The sequence below is a fragment of the Balaenoptera acutorostrata genome, chromosome 14 (assembly GCF_949987535.1).
Source record: "Balaenoptera acutorostrata chromosome 14, mBalAcu1.1, whole genome shotgun sequence".
NCBI classification, from domain to species: domain Eukaryota; kingdom Metazoa; phylum Chordata; class Mammalia; order Artiodactyla; family Balaenopteridae; genus Balaenoptera; species Balaenoptera acutorostrata.
In genome coordinates this window covers 51,977,506-51,998,550 of record NC_080077.1, presented here as the reverse complement: position 1 = coordinate 51,998,550, position 21,045 = coordinate 51,977,506, and the positions used below count along the sequence as shown (strand labels likewise).

The 21,045-nt window shown below is 45.3% G+C and overlaps 1 protein-coding gene across 2 annotated transcripts in view; it reads left to right on the top strand.

The window, feature by feature from the left end:
• Positions 1-16,210, top strand: part of FOXO3 (forkhead box O3) — a 119,626-nt gene extending 103,416 nt beyond the window's left edge. For both annotated transcript variants that reach the window (XM_057527589.1, XM_057527590.1), the window contains one exon: positions 11,282-16,210. The gene's annotated coding sequence lies outside the window, so the exon portion shown is untranslated. The remainder of the gene's footprint in view (positions 1-11,281) is intronic.
• The last annotated feature ends 4,835 nt before the right edge of the window (positions 16,211-21,045 follow it).

The following is a 21,045-nucleotide window of genomic DNA, read 5'->3' as shown; positions in this document are numbered from 1 at the left end:
AATGCCCTACCTCCATCTGGCCCCTCCCCTCTTCCTTCTCCCCACTGGTAACCACTAGCTGTGAGTCTGCTTCTTTTTTATTATATTCACTAGTTGTTGTATTTCTTAGCAAAATCATAGAATTTTAAGGGTGCATAGTATGTATAATTTTAAACCTGAAACCTAACATTCTGTCTGTGAAATTGCCACTGTAAGGGATACGTGATGATATGGAACTGTAAAGGAACAGTGGTATAATAGTGTGGCAACAGCAGGTCCCGGAGTTGGAGGCCGTTGAGAATTTAAATTTAGGCTACTTCCCAAAAAGAACAAATCTTTCATACTTGTTGGACTGATGTTTAAATGCTGTGATTCCATTATGTCTTTAAATATTCATGCTGGGGGATAGGACTAATTCTAACCAAATACAGACAATATTATAGGCTACTCATGTGATGTTTTTTCTCGATGTACTGATAGATATTTCCATTAGGGAATATAACGTGCGGTACGTACTGCGTGGAGAACGTACTCTGTTACTTGCACTTGTGAACTGTTGTCTAGTCTTTGGTTATAGTGTGCTAGCCTCAAGAATTCTGTACCTGCAGGGATCTTTATTCTTAACTTTTTAAAAAACCCAAAGTCTGAACTGTCATTCATGGAGAGAATGGCTGTATGGACGTTTCTAGTGTTGACAACAGTGAAAGAAAATTGACAAGAGCCCTGAAAAGAGGTTTTCTGTGCAGAGGCTGGTACGCTCCTTACATACACCCCTTTCCCTGGAAAGCAGTGGCATCCAGCACTAAGGCTGCTCTTCCTGGGTCTGTCGGGTTTTTAATGCACCTTTGCTCACCACTGGCCAGCCTGCTAAGCATGGGGACAGAGCCTGAGTGACTGTTGCTCTTCATGCAGTAGCATTTATAGATGGCTTTCTGGAAGGTCTCTTTTGGCCACAGAGCTTGTGTGGAACATAAATAAGTGGAATGAAAATCACCAGAATTACTACTGGAACTTCGTGTACACTTCAAGCTCCCATTAAATGCTTCTTTTCAGAGTGTTCATAATGCTCAATATTCAACATCTTATAAATAATGTTTTCTGTAAGTAGAGTCTTCCCCCAGGGGTCTGCTTCTCATAGGCATACCTTTCTGTATAGAGATGGGAGAAGGGGGCTTGTTGGGACCTGCCTCTGTGCCATGGCCAGAGGGGTTGGCCTGTCAGAGGTCCCCCATGGCCCTGGGGCAGGTAGAAGGATGTTTGTTCACTGCTTTCTCTTCCTGACTTGGAGACACGTGTCTTAATGCTGGATTTTCATTCCAAGATGGAGATTCCCCACCTTGCAAGAGACTTCACCCTGGTTTTGTTGGTATGTTCATTTAATTTGAAAATACTGCTTTCCCCCATCCTCCAAATTGCTTTGAAGTTTAAAATTTTAAAAACTAAAATGAATTAAAATTTTGTATTGTGAACTAGTGACAGACACTTCAGATATTTAGAGGTCCCATGGGTTGGTGTTTCTCAAAGTATTTCACAGAATACTCAGTCCTCAGGATATTCATGGGTATTAAGCGGAAAATAGATTCTGTGGTCAAATGCCTGAGGAACGCCATGTTAAATAAAGTTAAATAGGGTTGTTTCCTGCAGGACTTCTCAGAGCCTTAGAAGTTAATATATGTTGTGAACCTTCTAGGATCGGATTGCAGTGTCTCCTAAGTTTATCTGACATCTCGAATCACATCCTTCTTCTCCCAGAAACCATAGGACCAGTGTCCTAAGGAACCCCCTAAAGAAATCCTGAAAGAGGTCAGCAACCTCTTGAGAACTAGGGATTCTTTGCCTTTTTTCGTCTTGATTCTTACTGGAGCTTTTTGTACGACCTTGTCATACATCAAGCTTTTCTCAGCCACAGAGTGGGTTCTACTCTTGGATGAGCTAGCTGCCTGGCAAAATGGTAGGTCCCACATTGGTAGAAGTGCTCAGGAAAAGTCTGAATTTTTTAAGCAAAATTTGTTTATTGAGTACCTGCAGTGTGCTGGGCACAGGGGATAGAGGAAGATAAAATAGGGTCTCACCCTCAAGATGTGCATGGCCTGGCTGGGGATGTGGTGCAGTGGTGGTGGTGACCATTGTCCCAGAGGGAAAGACTGCTTTCCATGCAGGGGTAGAGCAAAGGACCCATGGGGCAGTGGCAACCTTGCATGCTTGGTTTTCTGGGACAACCCTGCTTTTTCAGATGTCCTGTTCCGTTATCACGTGGTCTGTTCCACCTGTCTTTGGCTGGGGGATAAGAACATAGGCTCCATGCTGATAGGGCAGAGTTCAGACTAAATCCAGATGCTGGTTCAGGTTAAAAGCCCTGCAGGATACTTGCTTTTATGTTTGATTTCTAGAACTGGTTCATCATCACAGTTGAACGTGAGCCAGCCACCCACTCCAAGATCACTGTCCCTGGGGCTCTGCTCTGAGGGGAGCTGTGGATTTAAAAAGCCTCCCCTGCAGCCCACCCCAAGTTAAATAATGTCTTTGTGGTACAGTAGAGGACCTATGAATCTGTAGCAGAAGGCTGCCATTTTTATGGCTATGTGTCATTGAGTCAAGCCACTCCATTTCTCTGAGTCTCAGTTTGCTTGTCTGTAAAATGGGGCTAAAACGAAAACCTACCCCACAGAGCTCTTGTAAGGACTATCTCTGATAATGACCTAATGTCCTTTGTCAACTTTTTAAAAAGTTACTTAATGTTTATTGTTATTTAAAATGGTTCCAGAGGTTAATGCAGAATTAAGGAAAGCACCAAGCCAGTCTTAACATTGTTGGCACAAAGAGCAATTACTTTCCTCAATAAACTAGAATCAATTAGGTTTCTTTTCATTAAAAAGGTATAGCAATTGCCTGTTGTGTGAAACCTTTGATGTCCCCTAGAAGTCCTGCCTGCCAGTTTAGGGGTACCCAGGACAAGGGCTATATTTTCATTAATAAAAAGGACCTTCTGCCACAGACGGATTGGGGAGGTTCATATGTGGTACCCAGAGTGTTCCATTAATATCTTTAAAGGACTGCCTGAGAAATCCTAGCTGTCTGGCCTCCGCTTTCTTTCCTTGGGGAGGCTGTCATATCCACTCTGTGCTGAGGGGGGAGCCTCGCCCTGCCCCGTTTCTGCTTCCTCAGAGTGGAGCCTCTTCCTGTTGGGAGGGAGCCTGGAAATCTGATCTTCCCTCTCCACTGCCAGGCCACCGTGGCCACACAGAGAAATAAAAAGCTGCTCCAGTTCTCCTAGGACTTGTTGGGAGCAGAAAGATTGCCACACAATGAATGGCATGATGCTGGCAGTGGTCTGGCCATGGACCCCACCTCCCCAAGAGCTGGTGGTTTACCCCCCGTTACTGGCTAACATGACACAATTTGGGGTTCAGAAAATATGGTCACTGTATTTTTAAGATCTGCCAACTAAGTTCAGTGAAAACCCAGAGAAACTGGGCTGTTCTTCTCCAGGAGCTTTCCTCCCAGAGAAGCAAGACCAAGCCTGCAGCTGAAACACACCACCCAGAAGAGCTACTGCCCACTTGGTTGCAGGTGTTTTGTTTTGTTTCACTTCCCAATAACAGATGTGAACCTTACTCTGTAATTCTAGACTTTCCTGTTTTTTAATAACCTCTTTTTTTGCTGAAGTCTATGACATTCCTTTATTAAAGGATGAGAATTACTTAGTCATGAAGCCCTCAGAGCATAATTCCAGTGTTTCTAAGGATAAAACTTTAATTGCCAGTCCTGGTTTGATTGACGGTTTGCATATCAGTATGTTCTCTCTCTCTCTCTGTCTCCCTCCCTCCTTCTCCCCCTTCCCCTCCCTCCTTCTCCCCCTTCCCCTCCCCTTTCCTCTCTCCTCTGTCTTTCTCTTGTTGAAAGACATCTGGACCATAAGATTTTTTTTTTTTTTTTTTAATAATTTTTCTTTTGTTCATTGTATATAAACATTGTCCCCTTACATTTTTTTTTTTTCCCCCTACTTTATTTATTTATTTATTTATTTATTTTGGCTGTGTTGGGTCTTCGGTTCGTGCGAGGGCTTTCTCCAGTTGCGGCAAGCGGGGGCCACTCTTCATTGCGGTACGGGGACCGCTCTTCATCGCGGTGCGCGGGCCTTTCACTATCGCGGCCCCTCCCGTTGCGGGGCACAGGCTCCAGACGCGCAGGCTCAGCAGCTGTGGCCCACGGGCCCAGCCGCTCCGCGGCACGTGGGATCCCCCCAGACCAGGGCTCGAACCCGTGTCCCCTGCATTAGCAGGCAGACTCTCAACCACTGCGCCACCAGGGAAGCCCAAGATTTTTTGTTCTAAGTATTCATGTCTGTGTGGAGTGTTCAGTTTGACTCCTTAGTGGAAATTAATGGCCAAGAAGAGGCCGGAAGTTCTGAGGTTGAATTTATAAATTAATTTCCACTGGGCTTCTATTTGTGTACATGCCACTGTAATTAATTGGAACTTCCATTGATCACTTGTGTCTTCAGAAATGATTGGAAAGCAATAGAGCCCAACATACCTATAAGTAATCAGAAAATATGTGTTGACTGATAGACCTGTTAGAAGGTGTCCCTTAGTTGGTAGTGTCCCTACCGCCTGAAGGCACTCCCTGCCCAGCCCCGGTCAACTCAGGTTGTCCTGCTGGCTGAGGTCGGGGTGGGGGGTGGGGGTGGAGAGCCAAGGCGGGGAGCTCCCAGCACGTACCACCACGGTGCTGGTCAGGCTGAGCAGGGAGAGGAGGACCACCCAGGCCACCCACCATGTGGATCCACCTCACTCCTGGGTCTGCACTCCCACCGGACTGCCGCCCTCAGGACAGACGGGCCTTTGTCTCTGTCAATCTTGGAGCCACCCTTGAGACCCTCCTTTCAGTTCCTTCTTGGTTTCCTTCCTCTGTTGCACTGGTGTGGTTGCTGCCTCTTGGCTGCCATCTGTGTTACCTGCATGTCCTGGTCATACCTCACAGGTGGATGAGTGGTTTGGACTATTTGTGCAACTAAAATAGCTGATTTTGTGTTTTCGATTTCAGAATCACTTTGGGAAAATTTAGATTGTCTTCAGAACCCTGCATATCTAAATCTAAAGCAGGAAAAAGAAGACTTTGGAGACCCCACTCTTTTGTGCTTGGTAGCCGGACCCTTAGATGGGCTGGAGCGTTACAGCCACACTTGCACTCAGTCCCAAGGGAGGTAGGGCATCCCAGCCCAAAGGGGTAGCTGCACGCTCCCAATTGTCCCCCTACCTCCTCTAGCCAGTAAATGCAGTGAGGAGTCACACAGGACGGGGCCACACCCAGTAAACATAAACATTGTGATATTCAGGTCATGGTTTATGGCTCTAAGCATTTCCTCCTGGACTGCGGTCCCCTTGTGTTTCTAAATGGTGAATCACTTTAGCAGTGACAGCAATTTGAGAGTCAGAGTAGCTTGACTCTTAATTCGGGGGGGCTGGTAATAAAGAATGGGTTTGGTAGGATGGCAGAAGGTAAATTCTTTATTAAATACGATTTAAAATTTTATTTTAAAAATAAAATTATTTGGATGTTAAAACTGTGCCTTGTATTGATCCTTAGGAGGTTTCATCTTATAAGAAATGTGAGTTTTTTCTCATACTCTTCTGAATAGAAACTTCATCAGAAGCCATCCTCCTCCCAAAAGGGGATCATTAAAATTCTAGGTCTTGTCCCATAAGCAGTAGGTACTGCTTGGATTCAAATAAGATTAACTCTTAGCAAATGCCAGTCGGTTTAAAATGCTTTGTGGAAGCTGTAAGGCTTAAAAGGGTGTTAAGCATTTGAATTGGCAGAGAGGAAGAGAGGGCTGTTCCAGGAGTTGGTTCATTCATTTATTCAGCCAACATTTATTGTGTACCTCTCCTCTGTTTCAACTTTCCAGGCTACTTGGGACATCAAGAAAATGTGTCCCTGCTGGAATGTGCACTTCTTGTGGGTAAATACCATGTCTAAGACAGTGCTCTTGAAATAGTAGATGCTCCGTAAGTGTTTGGTTTGATTTGAAGGCTTTGCTCTGCTCTCAATATATTGGGACTTCAGTGTGTATGAAAAAGTAACCATTCTGGGCACTATGTGATGAGGTGCCAGGTAAGTGGCTTAGGAGTTTAGCAGAGGACAGCCTGGGGCGGGTGGGGCTGGAAGAGCCATCTGGATGTTTGGATGGGGAGAGCAAACCAGGCGAAGGCACTGAACCTGACCCATCGGATCAGCAGGAGTGGGTGGTAAAGCCGGGGTAAGGACAGCGGAGCCAGACCCCCAGGACTCTGCCAGCCAGGGTTTTGGAGTATTATAATTAAGGCTAAGTAACCATGCATCCAGAAAGGACCCAAAAGCCCCTTAAAGTCTTTTGCCTTAAAAACAGTTCTTTAAAAGAATGTAATCCAGAACTTTGCAAATTGTTCTGTGTGGTTTGAAAATCTAAGAATCTTAAGAAAATATGAAATGTCTGCGACTTTGCTCTTGACAGTAAATTAATAAGTATCATATTTCTGCTATTGCAGTCACCATATTTGACTCTGGATGCACAAAGAATATTGGTCACCGTAATCTCTGCCGCAAAATAAAGACAGAGACAGGACATTGTTAAACTTGTATTAATCATCATTAATCCCTGCAGTCTGAGCAGCAGGGAAGTCTGCGTCTCTGTGCGGGTCACTCCTGCTCTGTGTCCCTCAGCTGTGAAGTGCCAGGGTGGCGGCTTCTCTCCTCATGCTTCCTGTGTTTATCAGCACAGCACACAGGCTGGCTGGAAGGGCAGTCCACACTAGATCCAGGTCCTGAAGCGTCCTGGAGGCGACAGCTCTTCAGTGGCCTGTCGCCAGCCTTCACGGACAGGCTTCAGCTGCCACCTTGAGAAGCCCAGAAATTACAGGAGGCAGCTGAAAGCAGTGCTTACACAGGTCAGCCTTTTACACAAACTAAGCTTCAAAAAAAAAAAAAAGTCTAGCTGAGTGTCTTTCCAGTATCTTCCTGAGTGTCACCTTTGCCATGAAAAGTTTATTTTAAGCTTCCCTGTAACATCCCACGTTCTCCATAAGTACTTACTTGCCCCTGAGAAAGCCTGTGAGCTGCCCTTCCTAGAAACCTGATTTTCCTTCAGGGAGGCTCCTCAACTGTGTACAGATTTGGCCAGGATTTCCATACCTGTTTTCTTTCCCCTCGTAAACTATTCAGCTTCTAAAATGGCAAGTTGACAGCATTTGCTGAAATGGATTTTTATAGAGCTGCACCTCCTAATTCCCCTTCTTGGGCAGTCTTGGAGGATGGCTCTGTTAGGCCAGCCTTGCAGGCGGAAGGCTGCATTTTAATCGGCAAGGCCCCTGCAGCCCCTGAGCCCCGGGTTGGTTTTCATGCACTTCCCTAAGTCCTCATTATCGCCCATTCCAACCCAGAAGATTTTGAAAAATTACCAAATTAAGCCAAAGTGTCGTGCCCATTAGGTGTTTCTTGAGCTGCTTCGTGTTTAGGCGGTGAAGATGAGCTCCGAGGGAATTGCTGCCATTTTGGCTCTCCAGCATTGGCCATGGCTGCCTTACCCAAGCCCTGCAGAAATGCTGTTTTTCCTGGGGTGACACCAAGAGAAGCCTTGGATGCTGGCAGATGGCTGTGGCCTGTGATGAACTGGGTGTCCCTCAGAACCCTCTGGGGAGAAGTAGAGATGGTGGCAGGCAGGCATTTCTTTGGCTTCTACTCGGGTAGAAACATTCATACTCTGAAACCCACACCTGTTCTCTGAACTCCACCTGAAGTTTCCCTGTCAGATCAAGTGAACATCAATTCATTTCCTTTTCTATCCTGAACGTTCCATATTTAGTTCCCAGCTTGCCCCAGGGGTTGCAAGTTTGGCTTAAATCATGTTTAAAGAGTGAGGAAAGTGATACTTCACTTTAATTTTGTGTTTCAGGCAGACTTTCCTCCAAACATCTTTCAGTTTTAGCTAGGAAAGCAGTGGATAACCTGTATGGATTTGCAGATAGGAGACTTTCATCCCTGTGGCTTTTTTTCCTTCCCTGTCTTATTTGGTATTGGGGTCGGTCCTGTTCCTTTCCTCTCTGCCAGGAAGATGAAAACACTGCTGAGAAATCCAGATTTGTCACAGTGGAGTTGAGCTGTGGGAGGACAGCAGTAGGAACATTCATGTTTTATTCCCAGTTTAAAGTTGATGGGGGTTGTTACGTTTTGTGTACAGTTTCTTGGAGGTGTTGCCCTTTCTTAGAACATCATGTGAGTTAGTGGTGATAATTAGGCAGAAACTTGTCTTCCCTACAGATACCAAGATTATAGAGGGACTTACTCTCACCAGAGGCCAGATGACAGCATCCACAGATATTTTTAGAATGGGCCTCATCATTTGGTTTCCCCATTTCATTTTCCCGGCATCAACAGCCTGATTTCAAACTTAAGTGTTGGGCAGGGAGAGAGAGGGAAGAGATTTTCCTCCCCGTTAATGAAAGTCGCTGATGGGACGGGACAATGTTTTCCTATTTATTGTTAGTTGGCCCATTGCCTAGTAACTGTGAAGTGATAGCTGTAATTCCCTTCAGCTGTAGGCTTCTTTTTCCTTCCAAAAGTTTTGCTTAATCTGATGTGTTTTTAGACTCATAAGGGCATCAACATACACACGTAAACTTCACAGTTAACTAAAGCATCTCACTTGAAAGAATGTCGGAGTGGTGAGAGCACCATTCAAAAGCAGGGAACTTGTATCCAAACTAAGTATCGTTAAATCCCATTACTTAATGTGCTCCCTCCATTTTTTCAGTCCTTGATGGAGTCATATAAACATGTGCAAACACTGAGCCATCAAAGAGAGGTTAAAAATCTAAGGCAGATGAGGGGCCGCTTTCCTTGTGACGATTTTTAATCGTAAGGTCTTCCTAGTGAATGGTGAATCTGGTGTTCCTCTTAGAAGGGTGATTGCATTTCCTTTCTGTTTTCACAATATTTTACAAACTGTTTGCCTTCTATCACAGAGAAACAAGTTGCCTTTCCGTCCTGTGGAGTGGGGGTTTCTCTGTTAATAACAATTTGTCCTCTGTGACAAATTTAAACCTCTAAACCTGGGCCTGGTGTCTCCCAGTTGAACCGCCAGGCACAGGCCGTTTCCCGTGAGACCTCGGGGGAGCTCCAGGATGTAGTGCCACAAGGGGCTCCACGCCCATTCTGCAAAGAAGGAAAGAGTGACGATCAGTGCATTCCCTTCCTAATGATGAAGTTCCCTGAAGGTTCTGGACCTCTGGATGCGACTGTGCTGGTTGTTGCTCTAGACTGCCCACTGTGGCCTCCTGCCCCTGGTTTCAGGGCCGATGCCCTATTCTGCTTAGAACGATGCCACGTTGGGGGTTGTAGGTGCCCTCGGCCTTCTTCCCTCCTGTGCTGACCCAGCGCCAGCATTAGAGCAAGCTGCGTGCTCTGCCTCTGTACTTGGAGAATGAAGTGTGTCACCTTCCCAGCATGCACTGGTTTCTGTGGCTGAATAATTAACACCAGAGGGAACCGGGGGATGGGGTCTGGATTAGGTAATACTTTACACCTTCTCTCTTGTCACTTACAGTTAAGTCAGGATCGGGGACTTGGGGACCATAGTCACCTGATGACTAATTGCATGGTGATCTTAGGTTGTGGTTTATTAACTGTTACTGTGAAAGAAAGAACCAAATCCCCTCCCAAAGAACCATGTCTGCACCCCTGCTTCTTCATGCCTCAGGGGTCCCAGGTAGAGTAGCTAGAATAGCACTGGCTCTGGCAGGTTAAATACCTCACAGATACTGAGATCTGATATCTGTTTTATTACCTTTTCTCCATCTGAAATCAACAAGCCATTATTTTATAGTCCAGGACAATATTGTCTAGTATCATTACAAAGCAAAGAATACCTCCAAAAAAAGCCATCAGCCAGGGAAATGAAATACCTGGGGAAGGGGTGGGAAGAAGGGACCTTTTCCTGTTTTACTGTCTCTACCTCTAATAAAACAACCTAAGTTCTTCTATTTGGAGCTATAGCAAGGGTAATTATGACCATAGGTATGTAATACTACAAGTACTAAGTCCTGCTGTCTTTCTGAATATTGGTAGTGAGAGGTAAGATTGCCAAACAGTCCAGCCACAGAACAGAATTGTACACTTGTGAAAATTCCAAGTGAATTTAAGATAATATCTTTTTTAAAGGAGAGAGAAGCAGATGTACATAACGTGTGTGTGTGTGTGTGTGTGTGTGTGTGAGAGAGAGAGCTTATTGATGCATTTTTCATTACTTGTTCACCTTATCTGGTGAGAAGATCCTGAGTTCATGTTGCTCCCCTACCACTTTTCCATTTCTGGCCTAGAGCCATTTTTTTCCTACCATGACAGCTGACACTGTCTCCATAAACAAAAGGTCTTGAGGCCTGTCATGTCAGTTTGTTTAGCTACATCTCTATGAGTATATATATGTTTTTTTAATTCTCTAACTTTTCCGGGCTCAGTGGTCGCAAGAAGTGTGATGATAAGATTTGTGTAAATTCAGATGCTTTGAGAGGATTTACCGTTTGAAGGTGGCTGAGTGCATAATAATAATACCAACAATAATAGTGTTGTTAATTTTTAAAGGGATGTTTTGTGAGAGGTTTTTTGGGCCATATGTATGCGTGTTATAATTGTTTTCCCTCTGCAGATTTTTAATATAAAAAGCAAATTTCTAGGACACCCCACTTAGAGATTACTTCTCCTTTTATAGTGAGGGAAGTCAAGATTACCCCGACCCAGCAGTGCAGACCGATGAAGCCTTTGTGGAAAGTGGCCATTTCCACTCCCCTGATGTTGGGATATCAATGGGAAGGGTGGTAAGCAAGGTCACTTAGTCCGCGTAGCCGGGGGAGGGGGAACCAGAAGAGCATAGCTGGTCTGCATGGGGTGACCAGCTCCCCTGGTTTTAGCATGAACGTGTCGTGTCCCAGGAAGCCCGTCAATCCAAAAATCTAGAGTAAAACCCCATCTGCACCCCAGGCCTCCCTAACTTGGAAGGGCCCGCTGAGGCACCCCGATTTGCCTCGCTTTGTTAACCTCCGCAAGTGAGGGCGTTTTGTTATCAAGCACAGAAATAAGGTAAGTGATCTCCAGGCTTTGTCCTTAGGTTTTCAGCCCTTTGAAGCTAGTGCAGCAGAACAGCTTGACTTGCAGCACCCCTGGCCCAGAGGCGGGTGAGGGGACCGGAGGCTGAGGAGGCGTGACCTGGAGGGCCCACTGCTGTTTGAATGTCCTTAACCATCTCTGGTTTTCTTCTCTCCTCCTTTAGACCCTCAAACTGACACAAGACCTACAGAGAAAACCCTTTGCCAAATCTGCTCTCAGCAAGTGGACAGTGGTACCGTTTACAGCTTAACACCTTTGTGAGCCCCTGCCGTTTCCTACCCCAGCAGAGACTGTTATCGGCCCCTTACCCCGGGTGAAGCACTTACCCTCGCACAGAACTCTCTCTATAAAGTATGCAAAACCTTCCTTGTACGGGGTGACAGCCACCTGCCAGCGAAGGACAGCACCCTGCCAGCACCGCCCACCCTGTTCAGAGCACACCGTGAGCCCGCGGGCCATTCTGTGGTGTTTTAATATCGTGATGGTTTATGGGATGTTTTAAGTGTTGTTTTTGTGTTTGTTTTCCTTTGACTTTGAGTTTCTCACATGCATTAACTTGCAGTCTTTTTATGTTAAAATGTTAATCATGCTTCCCCTGGCAAATTTAAAAACAGAAGGAAAATGTTGTACCAGCTACTGTGCTGGCTTTGGGTGTCACAAGCATTCGAGCCCATAGAACTCCCCTAACTAACACATTACATAAACTAGAGGGGGGTTTTCTTTCTTCTTTCGTTTGGTAGAAAACTATCCTTTTCTAAAAACTGAACAGTGGCACAAGTGTTTTCTGTGTGCACTGGTCCAGGACAGAGCCCTGCATCGATAAACCTGACCCAGAACCAAACCACGTGCTTGGTTCTGAGTCAGGGTGGTCGGGGGATGAGACCCTGGCACCTGGTCTGCAGTTGCCAGATCAGTAGGGCCTGTGGTCTACTGTCAGTATCCTCAGCTAACACAGTCAACAGTGATTGTATGTTGGTTAGAAATTAGAATTTTTCAAGGAAGAAATCAGCTCAGCTGTCCGCTCATTGCCAAATGCCACTAACGGGTTTAGTTTTAAGGAGAAAAGAAAAGAAAAAAAAAAAAAAGTAGTCGTGTTTTGCTTTGCAGAAGAAGTGAACTTACAGGTGAACATTAAGCCTGCAGTGAGAAATGTGTGGAAAGTACAAACCCGAGTCACTATTTTTCTAAATGCGCACCCTTGATTATTTTCAGTCTTGCTCTGTATAATCTGATCTAGTAGACGTGTATGAGTGACAAGCAATAGCATACAAACTGATTCCTTTTTAATATAAATAAGCTTAGATTGTAATTGTACAAGTGTCACAATGGAAGTACAAGATAGGGCAGTTTTGACCTCCCCCCAGACACTTTTCCTGCTTCTATGGATTTCATTTTTTTCTTTTCAAAAAGTTATGGTGCTGTATAGGTGCTTTCTGTTTAGCCTGAAAAGTGTGATTATATTAGTTACCCTCTTTGGTAGACAGAATAGTTGGGAACACCTTTGGTACATATGAAACTGGTGTAATGATGCTCTGATTAGCACAGCATATGCATACTTCTCCAAAGTGATATATGAAGACTCTTTTCGTTGCATAAAAAGCATTAGGCATAGAAATGTATAAATATATTTTATCATGTACAGTACAAAAATGGAACAGTCTGCATGGATGTTAGGGATACAGGCTAGTATTTCAGCACAGACCTCCCTGCATGAGTTCTCGCTGATGCTTGCACCGTGCAGTGGGCACTGATTCCCTTCCACCAACACAGACGTGCCACCCAACCCCCTGCACCCATCACCAGCCACCAGGGGCCCCTTTGTGCACCTTTGCTTCCTGATTCCTCTGGGGGTGACATTGGTGGTGATAACAGCTCCTAGCATAATGAACGTTCCATTTGGTGTTGCCACTTGTCTCTCCCGCCTCGCTTGGGCTGTCATGTTTGAGCGATGGCCCTGTTGATTTCACCCTGCTCTCTACTGAATCTGTAAATTGTTGTGCAATTTGTGGTTATAGTAGACCTGTAGCATATCACCTTTTCTAAACTGCTACAAGTTTATAATCTTCATTTTGAAAGTATGTATAATTTTTAAAAATATGTATTCTATTCACGTGGTCTGCTTGTCAGTGAGACAGACTTTTGCTTACTGTATTCTTTTGTAATAAAGCTAGCCACTTCCTTGATTCTTTGGTAGTCTGCTGTACACAAGAACTGTCAAGTGTCAGCAAGAGAGGGCTGCCTCTCTGGGTTCCTAAGGGACGCTGCCCCCTGGGTGGAGACGTAGTGCAGAGACAGTGGCAGCAGCTCAGGGACGGGGGGGTGGCAGCGGGGTGTTGGATATAGGGGAGAATCCGAGTGCTTCCAACACGAGGGCCCTGAGAACTTCTCTCCTGAGCTCAAAGAAACAAGAAAACTAACAAAATAGCTACTTGCCTTTGCAGTTTTGTAGACCATGGGAAATACTTTGGGAGTAAGAAAGGCAACCCTCAAATGTGTTTTGACTTTTAAAGTGTCGAATTCCTTTCAGACATGTGGCATCTCATTTATTCTTTCCCCCCCCCCCCAATGTTTGTTAGATTTCAGGCAGAATGTTTTACAAAATATCCTGGAACCAGATTCTAATTTAATCTAAAACAGCTGAGGGAGGGACAGAGAGGTATGAGAGCAGGATAGCCACAGAGCAGATCAGGAAAATGGAGAGGGAGGGGTGCTTGGAATTTTTTTCTTTTCCTTTTTTTTTTTTTTTAAGTAATTCAGCATCTACATGTAGAGTGTCGCGGACAGCTGAGATCAGGGCAAAGTCTAGCGCCAGCATCAGTCCTAGAAAGGGTCAGGCAAGAATGGAGTAGTTAAGCCTGTCCAGGATCACAGCAACCCCACTCTCACCCTTGGCCGCCCACCCAGAGGCCAGGATCCCTTAGACTGAGTCCGAAGGCAATCAGACAGGGCAGAGGTGCCACCTAAGCCCTCTCTCCCTCTTGTATTTGAAGACCCTGCTTTCAGGAAGGGCCTACCGATGGCCACCATGTGGAGTTCTGAGTGCCATGGGCCCCCACAGGAAGTTTCCTGATCTGGAGTATCTCAGTGGAATACTTGGTAGTCTCCGGGAGTCTGGCGGTTGTAATGTTTGCATCCTGATAAGAACTTTCGGAGTCTACACTCAGCCTCTAAATAAGCTGCTCTAGGGAGCCTTCCACTTTTTGATGGGAAATTTAGAAAGAAGAGTAACAATGTTGAAAACATGACCCAAACTCTGGGGTCCTATTGTTCTCTTCAGGGCTCCAGAACCAGATACCTTTTACCAAAGTTAGAAAAGACCCTTATCACAAGCCTTCACTGTCCTGGCGTGAGTGAGGCCTGACCGCCAGGTTCAGAGTATCCCATTAACTGTGAATGAATCTGAGGTCGATTTCCTTTATTGCATCCCCTGCAATGTAATGACTGCCAAAACATATTTTTTTAAATTTCAGAAGTTTGGCTCTCCTGTTAACGGGAAGAGCGTGCACACACGTGTAGTACTGGTGGACTCTGTGTGTGTTTGTGTGTGTGTGTGTGGTGGTGAGTTTTGCCCTTGTGTGTGTCGCTTCCCCACCCTGAGGAGAAGACCTCTTGGCTCACTGGTCAGGACAGGTATGCCCGGTCTCAGGGTGTCATTTCAGGCGGCTTCTGAAATTGTTAAAGATGGTAGGGAGTCTATCTAATGAACCCCACTTAAAGAATAAGGAATATTTGAATCTCTTGGAAAGACCGTCAAGAGGAAAGCAGTCAATCACCCAGGCCCATTTTTCATGCTGATGCCAAGGGCTGGTGAGGGGAAATTAAAAAGTTACCCTTTCTCTCTGAAAGCAGAAATAAAATCCTGACAGCTCCAAACTCTGATTTCTTCTTTCTCGGTGTATTTGGGGAACATTGTACGATTAGGTATAACGTATTCTTTTTTTAATTAAGAAAAGCAGAAAATTTTGTAGGAATACAATCACTGGCAAAGAGGTATGAAAAAGCCAGCCTCTCCTGGAGACCAGGGGCGGCAGGGCACAGCGGAGGGAGAGTGAAGGCCTTGTGAAATCATGTCTGTCAGACAAGATCTTAACGCAGATGCCCAAGTAATTGAAAAGAGTACAGTCGGCCCTCCGCATACACGGGCTCAGCATCCTCGGATTCAACCAACCATGGATCCGTAGGGCCGACTGTAGTACACCATTTTATATAAGGGACTTGGGCATCCACAGATTTTGGTATCTGTGGAGGTCCTGCAACCAATTCCCCACGGATACCAAGGGGCGACTGTGTATTATATTTGATCTAGATCTTCAGTGGGTAACATTTTATGCAGTTCGAATGAATGAAATATTTTCCTCTTGTTTAGTTTTATTTGTATGTATTTTTCTTTGTCGAATGATTGGTTCCGAGGCCTCTGCCACACTCCAGAAATATTTGTGCGGCTGCTTTAAAAAAAAAAAAAACAACTACATGTCTGGTCACTTATTTCTCTAAAATTATCTCATTGCCTGGCAATCAATCTTCTCTCAATACACTTGTCCTAGCACATTATGTACATGCAAAATGTAAACAGATGTGAAGGAGGAACAGAAAAATTAGTTAATATTAAAAAAATGTACGTTTTGGCTTCACATGTTTAACTTTTTTTTTAAGAAAAAAAGTTGCATGAATGGAAAAAAAATCTGTATACAGTATCTGTAAAACTGTCTTATCCGTTTCAATTTCTTGCTCATAACCCATGCAAACTAGAACTCATTGTGGTGCCTGGCCATATTCAAACACCTAAGAGTCATGCAGTTGATACTTTGGTTTGAAGCACCTCATCCTTTCTTTCAAAGCGAACACTATCATATTGCATTCTTACTGAGGATTTTGTCTATCCATATGTTGCCATGAATTATCTCTACCACCTTTCCTCTCAAGAATCAAAACCAGTTTGATTTGGGAATCTTCTCTTTTCCAAATGAAATAGAGATGCAGTACTTAACTTTCCTTGGTGTTTGTAGATATTGCCTTGTGTATTCCATTTAAAACCGTAATCTAGTTTGTAAAAGAGATGGTGACGCATGTAAATAAAGCATCAATGACACTCTATCTTACTCCAAGAAGTTTTTTGTTCTCCTTCCCCCTTTCTTTAACCCGAGGAGTGAAATAGCTGAGTTTGTCTCAAGGTCTTCCTGTGGAAGAGGCACAAAGCTGGGAGACTCTATCCTGAGATCTCTAAACTAAATGAATCCTGCAGACTTTTTCTCTGACCCACTTTTGACCTTCACAGGCAACCAGACAATTTAATAAAGCAGATTTATGGCATTGTTCATGGTGGCTGATAGCCACTTTTGGCCTGCCCTGAGTCAGGTTGCCCTGGAGGAGCTTTTACATTGGGAGGCGGGATTTAAACTCTGTCTTCCTTGGGTGTCAGAGGTTTTGACCTGTCACGGTTTTGGCCCTAAGGAGGTCCTGCTCACGTGAGTCCAGAAGATGAATGTCGGTCATCACGGTGGCCTCCTACATATCAAAGTCAAACAACGCGTAAGGCTGCTGGTGGCAATAGCATAAATATTTCCTAGCTAAGTTAGGGGGAACTCCACCCTACTGTAAAACTATTCTTAGTAGCCTGGGTTGTGGTTTTCCTATTAATAGACGTTATAAAAATCATTCAGCTTTTGGGTTCAAAGTCCTAAGCAGCACGATGGACTCTTACTTCAGATCAAGTAGGTAAAAAAGATTTTAAAGTTTGCCCTTTGGGATAAATTCTATATTGGTGAAGAGTCATGCTTTCATAAGTCTGTCCTTATCATTGTTTTAATTTCCTGTACAGGTAAAACTTCATCTTCTAATACCAGAGCCAACTAGGAGAAGGTATTTCATTTGAGATTGCTTTCAAGTTTTGAGTCTGTCTCCCAAAAGATTAAAGATGGAAATCCAAAACCAGCTATCACAAGATTCTCAGCAGAGAGTTTTCCCAAACCAGGTAAAAATTCAACTAAAATTAATTGAAGTTAACTTAATGAACAACAATTACTAAGTCAATTTCAAGTGTGGCAGTGGGCCAGAGGCTGTGATGGGCACCAGCAGAACTAGGCCCTGCCCTCCATGAGTTTATATTCAAGATATCATCTATCTGCTCCACCTTGAGGAGTAAAGAGTTAATTGTTGCCGGCTCTCCCTGCTTCAGCTTCTTGTTTAAAAGAGGAAGAATTTGAACTGGTTAATCTTGCTAACACTTTAGGGAATTGATTTCGCAAATGTTTGAGTAGTGAGGGCAAACCTTTAATACAGCACACGTGACGTGTATCAGCCAAGCCTCGCACATCACAGCTGGAATACAGAGGTCAAAGGTGGAGGAAGGTAGAGTTCATAGCCACGGTCGATCTGGCAGACACTCCACCCCCGTCCCCATGGCCACTTCCCTGGGACATGGGGAGAAAGGGTGATGGCTGTGGTGCCCTGGGTGCCCTCAGCTCAGCCCATGGTGGGCATGCGCAGGGGAGTGTGTTTGAAGGGTGGAGGCGGAGAGAGGTGCATCCAGAAGGGGGCCCACCCTCCCTCTGCTCCATGGCCATCAGAGAGAAGCTTTGGTTCTGGGCCCTGAGGACACCTTTGGAGCTGCAGGAAGAAGGGTCCTTCCCCTTGAATTTTCTTTATTCGAACATTAAAAGAGGAGGACTCTCAGCAATATTTAAGACCTGGAGAAAATTAGATTGTGTGTGTGTGTGTGTGTCTGTAGTTCTGCCTAGTGTCCATCACATAGTAATGGCTCAAAACTTCATTTTTGCCTTCTTTCTCAGAGGACTTACTGGACACACTACAAACATCCCCACTCCCATGCAGGGAAGAAAAGTCTCGATGCTCTTCTTGTCTTAGCACAGGTCCACCTCCGTGAGTCCTACATTCATCCATCCCACCAGCACCAGGATGTACCAGGCACCGGGATGGCAGAGAAAACTGCTCCCGTCTCAGGCTTCTCATAGCCGCTGGCCAGAGAGGCTGCCCTAAAGGCTGAGGGGTCAATAGCTCGCCACCCCTGTAACTTCCCAACCAAACTGAAAGCCCTGATCTAGAAGAAATCACAGAAAACTTGGTAATGGTTCAGTCCAGGGACGGACGCAAGGGACTTTGGCTTTCAACTCTTCTCCTTATATACTATTTTAGGTTATCAAAACGGGAGTGTGTTACTAGTATAAAGATAAATACGGCTTCTAAAGAGCCATGGTGGAGAGGCTGGCTTTGACTCCTCTTCTGAGACTGGAAGCAACAAGGTGGGAGAAGGGGGTTAGGGAATAAAAGTGGAGATAATGAGATAACTATACTGTTTGAAAGGAATCTGACTGATAAATGAGTAATATCATTGCAAAGTTGTGTCTTCATAACTTTGGGTTTCCATAATTTCCTCCTATTAACATCTTGAATATCAGTATAGGAATTACCTAATCAGAACAAAGGAATTTTATGCATCTGTTAGAATAATAATTATAAAAACTATATGCTTATATTGGATGCACTCTTAGAAATGTAATTATCTATTGCTCTTGTAACTTTTATATTAATATAAGAAAAATAAAAAGCAGAATAGAAATAGCATATGCCAGTGTAAACTGTGGCTGAGGAGAGGTACTAAAAGGTAAAATGCTAAAATTGAAATAATTCTTGTGTCCTGGACACTTTTGGCCTCAAAACTGGACTCAGGACCTCAACTGTTGCCACCGTGAATAAGCTAACACTGTTCCTCGGCCACTCCGAGTCCCGCTCCAGTGGGGGAGAAGGGGTTCTTCTTCCCACCAAGATGCGACCATTGGGTAAATCCCCAAGTAGAAGGGTGTTCTCATGCCAGGACTTGTCCCCAAAAGACAAATGTCCATTGTAGCTGGCAATTGGTTAGGGAATTTTTTGTCAAAATTATCTTCATTTGTTGCACTGTATTTTTCAAAGGTAATGCATTCTCATGATTCAAAAGCTAGAAAGCATATCGCGATACACACATAGGGAATGTTTTCCTCCCACCCCTGTCTAGTTCTCTGCCTAGTTCCTCCCACCCCAAAGTTTCTTGTGTATCCTTCCAGAATTTCTTATGCACCTACAAGGAATAAAAGCACAAATTATTACTTTCCCCTTTTTATTACACAAAAAGTATATTATACACACTGTCAGATATCTTTCTTTGTTAATGATTTTCTCACACATGGAGGAAATATCAGTACATAGATAGCCTCCTCGTTTTTAGAGTTGCATAGTATTCCACTGTATCATTGTATCCCAATTAATTTAACCAGTAGTCCCCTATTGACAGACATTGGACATTGTTACTGAACATTTGTTATTATCAGCAACACTGCAGCAAATAACCTTATACATATATTACATACACAGGTCAGAATCTTTGTAGGATTAATGCCCAAACGTGGAATTACTGGGGCAAGAGGTACATACACATTTGCAATTTTGAAAGGTGGATCAAACTGCCCTCGAATGTACCAATTCACAACACCAAAATATATGAGAATCCCTGGTTTCCCACAGCCTCGTGTTTTTAAAGTTTTAAAAATTAACTTGCAAGTCTTTGCCTTTGCCCCTCTTAGGAGTTTTTAGCAGATTTTTAATTATTATTATTATTATTATTTTTTGGCTGTGTTGGGTCTTCGTTTCTGTGCTTGGGCTTTCTCCAGTTGCGGCAAGCGGGGGCCACTCTTCATCACGGTGCGCGGGCCTCTCACTATCGCGGGCTCTCTTGTTGCGGAGCACAGGCTCCAGACGCGCAGGCTCAGTAGTTGTGGCTCACGGGCCTAGTTGCTCCGCGGCACGTGGGATCCTCCCAGACCAGGGCTCGAACCCGTGTCCCCTGCATCGGCAGGCAGATTCTCAACCACTGTGCCACCAGGGAAGGCCAGCTTCTTTGTTTTAAGTCTGTACCTAAGGTAATGAGGGCTTGGTGAGAGTGAGGGGTGGAAGATGGGAGGGGCTTGGGAGGCAGACTCAGGGTGGCCTGGTGACTGCCAGGGAGGAAGAAGAGCTCCCGGCGTCATGCTGCCAGCCTGCACATCCAGTCTGGCCACAGGCCCCTCCCCTCACGCCACCAGCTCCGACCGCCCAGCTCAGGGTCATCGGCCTGACCTCGCAGCTGTGCTCCCTCACCTCCCAGAATTCCAGAGGGGAGCTGTCACCCGAAGGAATCAAGTCTGGTCTCCTTGGCACCAAACCACACACCTAGACCTATTCATAGCAAGATTGCACAACCGGCTGGAGGACAGCCCGGCTGGGCGCAGGGAGAATGGTGCTGCTCCTTAGCCGGGCCCTGGCCCGCTGGTGCCCCTGGGCAAGGCTTCCAGCTCCCAGAGTGGGGCTGTCCCCAGGAGGGGCGAGGGGGTGTGCTGGGGGCCTCAAGGGTCTCACTGGCTCGTCCTCACAAGTGGGGGGAACTCGCTCCTCCGAAGGAGAAGCTCTGACGCTCTCCCGCGGGCTGGCGCCCTGCAAGCCCTCCTCCTGCCCTACTGTGCAGGTTGGCACCTGGGGTGCGAGGGGGCTCTGCTTAGGGAACGCAGAAGCCAGGAGGCAGGATTTTACAAAGAGGAAACGGAGTCATTTTATGACGAAGGCCTTTCCGTCTCTGTGGGGAGCCGGTGTCACGGAGTAGGGGAGGGAAACAACTTTGGAATGGGACAGGCCTTGACTGGAGCCAGCCCTGCCATTCACTAGCTGAATGATGATAGGCGAGTCCCTTCATGTCTCTGGGCCTCTGTTTTCTTGTTTGTGAAATGGGAACAAGGCTGCCTGTGTCTCGGGTCGTGAGGATGACCTGAGAGGGCACGTGGGAAGTATTGCAGCGCTTTCAGCAAGTCAGCAGCAAGCCCTTCGTCAGAAGTCCTCTCTTTATACACAGCCCACTGGCTCCACACCCCGTGAGGTGATGGCTGCTTTTTTTTTTTAACATCT